Source organism: Zeugodacus cucurbitae, chromosome 6 (genome assembly GCF_028554725.1).
Source record: "Zeugodacus cucurbitae isolate PBARC_wt_2022May chromosome 6, idZeuCucr1.2, whole genome shotgun sequence".
NCBI lineage: Eukaryota > Metazoa > Arthropoda > Insecta > Diptera > Tephritidae > Zeugodacus > Zeugodacus cucurbitae.
In genome coordinates, this window is record NC_071671.1 from 44,246,417 (window position 1) to 44,253,942 (window position 7,526).

Genomic DNA, 7,526 nt, shown 5'->3' on the forward strand with positions numbered 1-7,526 from the left:
AATTGTGTAGATTCTACGTGGCAGCGATGTTCTTTGTGCAAATTTGTCTGTGTTTTGCAAATGTTGGTACGAAATGAGAAGGTGTTGTTGGTTATTTCAACATAATTTGTTTGGTCACGCTTCTGTTGCAACTCTTCATATTGGCAACTGTTTGACTAGGTGACATATTTAATACCATATTGCCAATGTTTTGGTAATGACTCACCTAATGGAAAATAATACAATAACAATAGCATTTACTTAAACGACCTGGTAGAATCGGTGCTTGGGGCTTGTTCTTTAATCACAAAATTTCGTATCTGAATATTAATCGTTTAAACTTTTAACTTTATGCTATATTTGAGCTCAAAGACCTCTAGAGATACACTTTATACGCCCAGTTTCATAATTACTTCTTACTTCTAGTGAACTAATTATATTTAGACCCTTCTTTCCTACAAAAACCATCTGAAGTGGTCACCTTTGCAAAACCTGCTCGACTATCAAAAATTAAAAGTAACACTTCGAATGATTTATCACCAAAACTCATTTTCCATTATCATAACGAATCGGAGCAAAATCGTCCGCTACATCCCAAGTAGTAGTAACTATCATCATCACTTGAATTGACACACATCTTGACTTCCACGACAATATTGTTTGTAAGAGCTTTATAAGCTGTAATCATCTATCTAGGTTATTCATTGCATAATCTCTAAGAAGTAAATTGGAATTAGAATTGCAGGAATTCATTCATTACTCTATTATCCCTCTAGATAATTACTATATACGTTTGGAGGTGGAAATATGTCGAAATAAATTTAAGGAACTCATAACATTTCGAGTTTTCAATAAGAAAATCCTAAAGCTTGTTGTGGGTTGTACAACAACATCACAACACTTATCCATACAATATTTTGAATCGCTGTGATTCGCAGTGAGGGAAATATATGTTTCAGCTTTGGTAAGATGAGATCAAAGGCAGAAATCAAGAGAATCCCATTTGGATATTTGAACACGGATCTTTTGTAGGTATGAATCAAGGAATCCTTATATGTCGACGAAACTATTTGAGCAACAATTCTGTTGGTTTCTGGACTGACATCTAAGATGTTTCAACCTTAGTCTAATGAAAACTGGATGTCCCAGGATTCCAATTTTAACAATTAACGTCTGCCAAGTTTGCAATCAAAAATAATATTTTTTAGTTCAGAAACTTTAGGGCAACCTTATGAGGTGTCAAATTATTAACCACCAAATAGTGCCAAAATGTAAAATATTTCATTCTTCAAGACCACATTTGCACATAAAAGAATGCCGATTATTACGAAATGAAATTAATATGCGAAACAGACAAATTCACGACTTTATTCTTGTTACTTTTGAGATAATAAACCGATAACTTGGCGAGGCGATAACTAAACTACGCAAATAATACGCTTCAGAACAGAAGCGCGAATTCGTAGAAAGGAAGTCGGATGTGTCTTTTCTTCAATTATTTACTCGCTTTGGTTTGTTTTTGCTTTACTGACTTAACGCACAACCGACAAATCAACAAAATCATAGGCACACCTGCTGAATTTGGTGTAAATTATGGTTTACGAGCTCCCATGTGTGAGTACACATGTCCGTAGGTCTACAAATTAAAGCACGCGCTAAAAGTTGACAAGCAGATGGTACAAAAACAAAACACAAAAAAAAATATTAAATCACAATTGGTCGGCTGTTGGGCTACAACGGCGACGTGACAATGCCCTGCGCCGGAGCGGATGTGTGGGTACAAATTTAAAACAAACCAACTCATTACTTTGCCGATGGAATTAATTAAGCTAAAGCGGCGGCAGTAAAATATGAATATCATTAAAATCATATTAAATTGGCTGAAAGAGCTCATAAAATTATCATTATGGGCTGCCGCAGAATTACCAAAGTATTAGCGTGTACGTGGCGTACATACATACAGACAGATTACTGGTAATTATATTTTTATATATTTATAATTCTAATTGCATTCAATTTGCTTACAAAGAAAAATTACAACAAAATGAAATAGCACAGTTAAATTTTAATATCTTGAAATGCCGTGGATTAGCTTAGATAATATGAAATCTGGGTTATTTAATATGTATGTAAATTTAAATTTTATAAACTTTAATCATTTCAACGCTTATTTTTGGAGTCGAATAAAGTTTTAAAAATTATTGGATTGTTAGTTCGAAACATTTTTGAACTTTGAGTGTTTACTGACCATTGACAAGACCTATGTTCACAAAACTAATATAACGGAACTATAACTATATGATTCAAAATCACTGTAGATTTAAAATAATATGGATCAGTCAAGACATAACACTCGTTTTCGTGTGTAGAAATGTGCGAGCCTTTGGATTTTATAAAATTGGTCAGTGATTCGATTGTTGTTTTTGAAAGCTAAATCCCAAAAGGATATTGTAACGGTATCTCTTTTACTACTTCGAGACTACTACCGTAGTCGCACAAAATGACAAAATGATCTCGTATTGCTCAAAAGAAGACGAATGCTGTTCTATCGGTTGGAAATGTAATGTCTATCTTTTTCACCTCCACCGACCAGCGCTTTTGACATTCGCAATTGTAGCAGGGATAGCAGATGGGCGTCAAAGTCTTACCCAGTAAACTACTCTTAAAAAAATAAAAGGTAAATAGGAATGATTTGAAATAGATTAAGAAGAAATTTCCTGTTTTCGGAAGATTTGATATTTGTAAAATGTTATTTTTTCATCGAATCAGTTTTAGTATATTTTTACTATATATAGCTATATTTCAATAGATCTAGCAAAAATTTGAGACCTATAACAGCTTTTTGGATCGGAAGCGTCAATACTCATTACACATTTTTTTCTGAATAATAGTAATTGAGCCTATAATCCGTATTCAAATGTTTTGAATTCCGCTTTAATTTCTTTAAACACGATTTTTTTGGACGCAGGAGATCGTAGGACGCGAGGTTAGTTCTATAAATTATTTTTGCCTATTTTATATTAATGCTAAACTAGACAACCAAGCAGAAATCAAGGCAATAACCTCGTTTCGAACATCAGGGCAGCTGTGGAGAGTATCACCTGGAATATGCGACTACACTTCCACTGGGTGCTAAGCCATAACGGCGCGCTGGGAGAATCTACCGGGTTGTAAAACCGCAAGGGTCATGTTCAAAGCGGTAGATCGGAAAAATAAAAGGTACCTACTGGCACGCGATAAAAAGGGCTGTAGGACCACAGTTGAAATTCTTAGTGGACACAGCTTAGTAGCGCCACACCCCTATAAGATGGGGGTGTCAGATCGGGTGTAATGCAGAAAATGTCAAGAGCAGGGCACCAACGAAACAGTGGAGCTACTCTTGTGCGTTTGTCTTGCATTAGCGAGACAACGATTCAGGTATTTAGGAGCCTACAATAAGATAAGACCTCAGACTGTCGGTCTCATAATCCCTTAAAATCCACGTCAAGCATAGGCATCCTAAACGATGACTATCGCTAAACACCTAGCCAATAACTGGTCTATGTGTGACCTGTAGGCCTACCAAGGCAACCTAACCTATTTCAATGCTAATAGGGTTGTAAATCAACAGACTCTGGGCTCTTCTTTGCAGGATTCTGAACTTCAATACTTAGGTTATGGAGTGAGACCCTCGGCATTTTTAGGTCAAAATTTATTATATTCAGATTGAACACATTGAGTAAATAATAAAGCTTCCATGTCTTCGTCTTCGTCTTCCTGAGTGCTTAATTGACTGTGTAATCATCATTTGCCGGATAATTGAGTTAATATTACACAGCATTGCTGGTTATTTAATATTTACGAGTGTCAAATCTCCAAGTGGCCTCCACAATGTCTGCTAATAAAATGCTTTACGCTGCCGGCTGCATTGTTTGACGAGCGGCAAGATAAGCTTAGGAATTAATATGTTTGTTTGTTTGTTGTACATATGCATCTGTATATGTATCTATGTACCCACATTCCATTGCATGTTACATACACGTGAGTGTGTATGTATATGAATTGTCACCCCAAAGGGCCATGTGCCATGTCAAGTGTGACTTAATAAAACATCAAAATTAACTTAATCATTGTACACAGAAACCGGGAGCTTGCATAGAAGTCAACAAATGCACTTGACACATGTATAAATAGAACAGTTATTAATGGATGTGTGTGTAAATTGAAGTCGTTATGATATCATACATACAAACAGATAAGAGCAGACATAAAATCCCATAGATAGATATGTATGTATGTAAAATGAAATAACAGTATTAGTATATAGGCCTATATGTAATGTATGTATGTATGGCTATTGTGCAACTGTCCGCGCACGCATTACATTTCATATGACACGCTTTGCACCATTCAACATGCCACATTAAATGCAACTTTTGCGCGCATAGCAACAAATATTCCGAAAGCTAATCGCTGCTGATGCCTTCAATTGCATTCGCTAGCAACAAATACACATACACACACACACATATATATATAACTGCGCTTGTGGCGTTTAGCACGTTTCCAGTAACTCCATGGACCTACATACATACATTCATGTGCAGCTCACTGTCAGAGTTTTGCCAGCAATTTGGGGGCGACCTATTACGCCTTGTATGCAGTTGTTTTTGTTGTTGTTGTAATTTTTTTCCAACTCATAGGCACGAATGCAGTGACTTTGAACAGCAAACGCGTGTAGTTCACGTACTTGTGGTGGTTGTTTGTTATTGCTGTAGTTGTTGCGGTTTAAGTTGCATGAAAATTGTAATTAAACGAGAAAAAAGGCGCATGTGCCATTCAAATGGAATGCATACAATATTTCTTGGGTTAGGGGCCCTTTATGTCATTCTATGCGAGACTAATTATAAGACAAAGGAGAAGTAATTTTATTGTTTCCTTCTCGTTTAAGCGGCAATGCTTTAAAAATTAATAAGTGGAATTAGTAGCAAAGAAGGATCCGTAACATCTTAAAACTCATTTATTAGCTTCTTCTTCCAGAAGTCATTTCCGCATAAAATATCTTATGAATATGCATATATATTATATATTCGTGCTGAGTAATGAATTTGCAGTAACTTAATTGTGTTCGATTCGGCTGATCATGATGAGTGGCATAATAGTTACCGATTATATCATTGTAATAAAAAGGCTCGTGAGATTTATGCTATCGAAAAGAGACCTTAATTTTGAAAAAAGTGGAGTTATAGGGAACTAAATGAGTAACCAGTTTGGCACCCCGCATATAAATTTTGTCATCCACTGTTCCATAGAACTGAATTTTTGTGGAACCAAACGCAGTTAACTTTCTTGTTGATTAACTTTGAACCGACAGTAACATGAACCTCTATAATTTTCGGAAAACCCAAAATTATATCTATTGAATTGGTCAATCCATTAACTTACAGCGAACTGTTTCACTCATTCAGCCGTTCATTTAGCGCTTCATAAAATAATTTTCTCAAATGCTTTACGTATTTCTAATTTTTATATGATTAGCTTTGGGCATGAATTGATTTCTTTTGGGTTTTTACGAAAGCTTTTCAAAAGCCTCTTAAAGTATTTAGTTCTCTTTGTGAAGAATCATTTGTGAATGCTTTCAGGAACTGTCAAGAAAGCGTCGAACGTGTTTGCCCTAGAAGTGGCCAAAACAATTATTTTCCATCTATGCTATTAGATATTAGGTCTACTTTGCTCCCGCCGTTTTCCAATATCCAATAGATGTCTCTAGGATCAAGCACTGGTCGATTAAATCGTTTTATATAGATCTTGGACATTTATGTCAACATTAACCCAACAAAATATTTGTGGAGATCTGTTTGCATCCCAAACTTATTCTCAACTGAAAATATCACTTTTTGACCCTAATTCTCGACATTTGCGGGAAATTTTGCTTTTCTTTTTTAATTCCAAGAAAAGTGCGGCTGAGGCTCATCGGCATTTGTATGTTAGCATTTAAAGTTACAAAAAAACGGCGGAAACAAAGTTGTAGACCTAAGAGATCAAGGCATACTCAAGGCAGGCTGAATTCAAGTAACTGGAGACCTCTCTGCAGCGAATGATTATATATTTGGGTTAATAGCTGGGCCTGATAGCTGTCAAATAAAGCAATATCTCCATAATAAGTTAGGTTAGGTTAGGTCAAGGGGTAAATCTTCGCAACTGCAGAGAGTCTTATTTATATAGCTTCGACAGTTCTTTGTGGCACCCAAATACTTCTAATGGAACGCCAAGAGCCGTACAAGACTATATTACAAAGTTCTTAAGTCGGCTAATGTTGATTCCGAGGTGTTTTAAGCGAAGTCTCTGGGAATGCATTTCTGCGATGAATCATTCTATATTATAAGTATATAATGGCTTCTAAAGTACTTTCAGGGAAAAATGAATTTCATAATTAATAAAATATATTATTATTTAAATTATATTTGTTTTATCATTATTATTGCACATGCAACTGAGTGTTGGCGCTAATCTCAACCTTTGTTGAGCAACATGTCGCGCCTAAGCGGCGTGCTATTTTTCGCAATTTAATAAAGGCATCTGTAACTGAAGCGCTAGCCGACTGATATGATGCACTTTTTAACACACATTTACAAATATGTATATATGTATTTATGTAAGTATGTATGTGTAACATACTATATATGGTATGAATAATGGCCATTGGCCGCAGCACGCGCTTAATCTAGGGAAACACAACAACTGCACACACTCTTGTATTAACATATAAGTAAGTATATATGTAAAGATTAATATACGCAAATAATTTGTAAATTTAGTAACGAGCTACTATCTGTAGGCGCCGTTAACAATCTGCTGTCAGCAATTTCCATTTCGCTTCCAACTGTAATTTATTTACGGATTGTCATTACAACAAGAAAAAAATGTTTTCAATCCACAAAATACATACATACATACATATATATGTGCTATAAATATAATTTAAGTGAATATTTCATAATGTACCGTTTGGGTAGGATTTTGAGCGCTCAGCAACAGATAACAACAAAAAAGACTTCATTAATGGCAAGCAATTTGTTTCGCTTGATTGTATTGATAAGCAGCAAATGTTGATGAAATTTTTATCAGCATGGGAACCTAAAATTATTTAAATTTTTTTTAATAAATTAAGAAATATACATAATTTTGAATATACCCAATAAGCGTTAAAAAATGTTCGAAGTGAAATTTGTAGAAGAACGGTAGTAAAGTTGAACGAATTATGATGCGCAACGAAATACCGACACACCATAGTAAAGGCTGAGTCCATTGGATTAACTTTTTTGGATCTCACTCTGAATTATTCCCATAATTTGAAATTATAACAAGTAAGGAAGGGCTAAGTTCGGGTGTAACCGAACATTTTATACTCTCGGAATTTATTTATTTAACTTTATTTATATTATATAATATACAATTTGACCCACATACTCGTCATATATATTGTATAAAGTCCATTGAAAGTTGGAAACCATAATATTAGGTTACAAGCATCGGGGTGCTCGTGTTCGATATATGGGGTCTTAAAA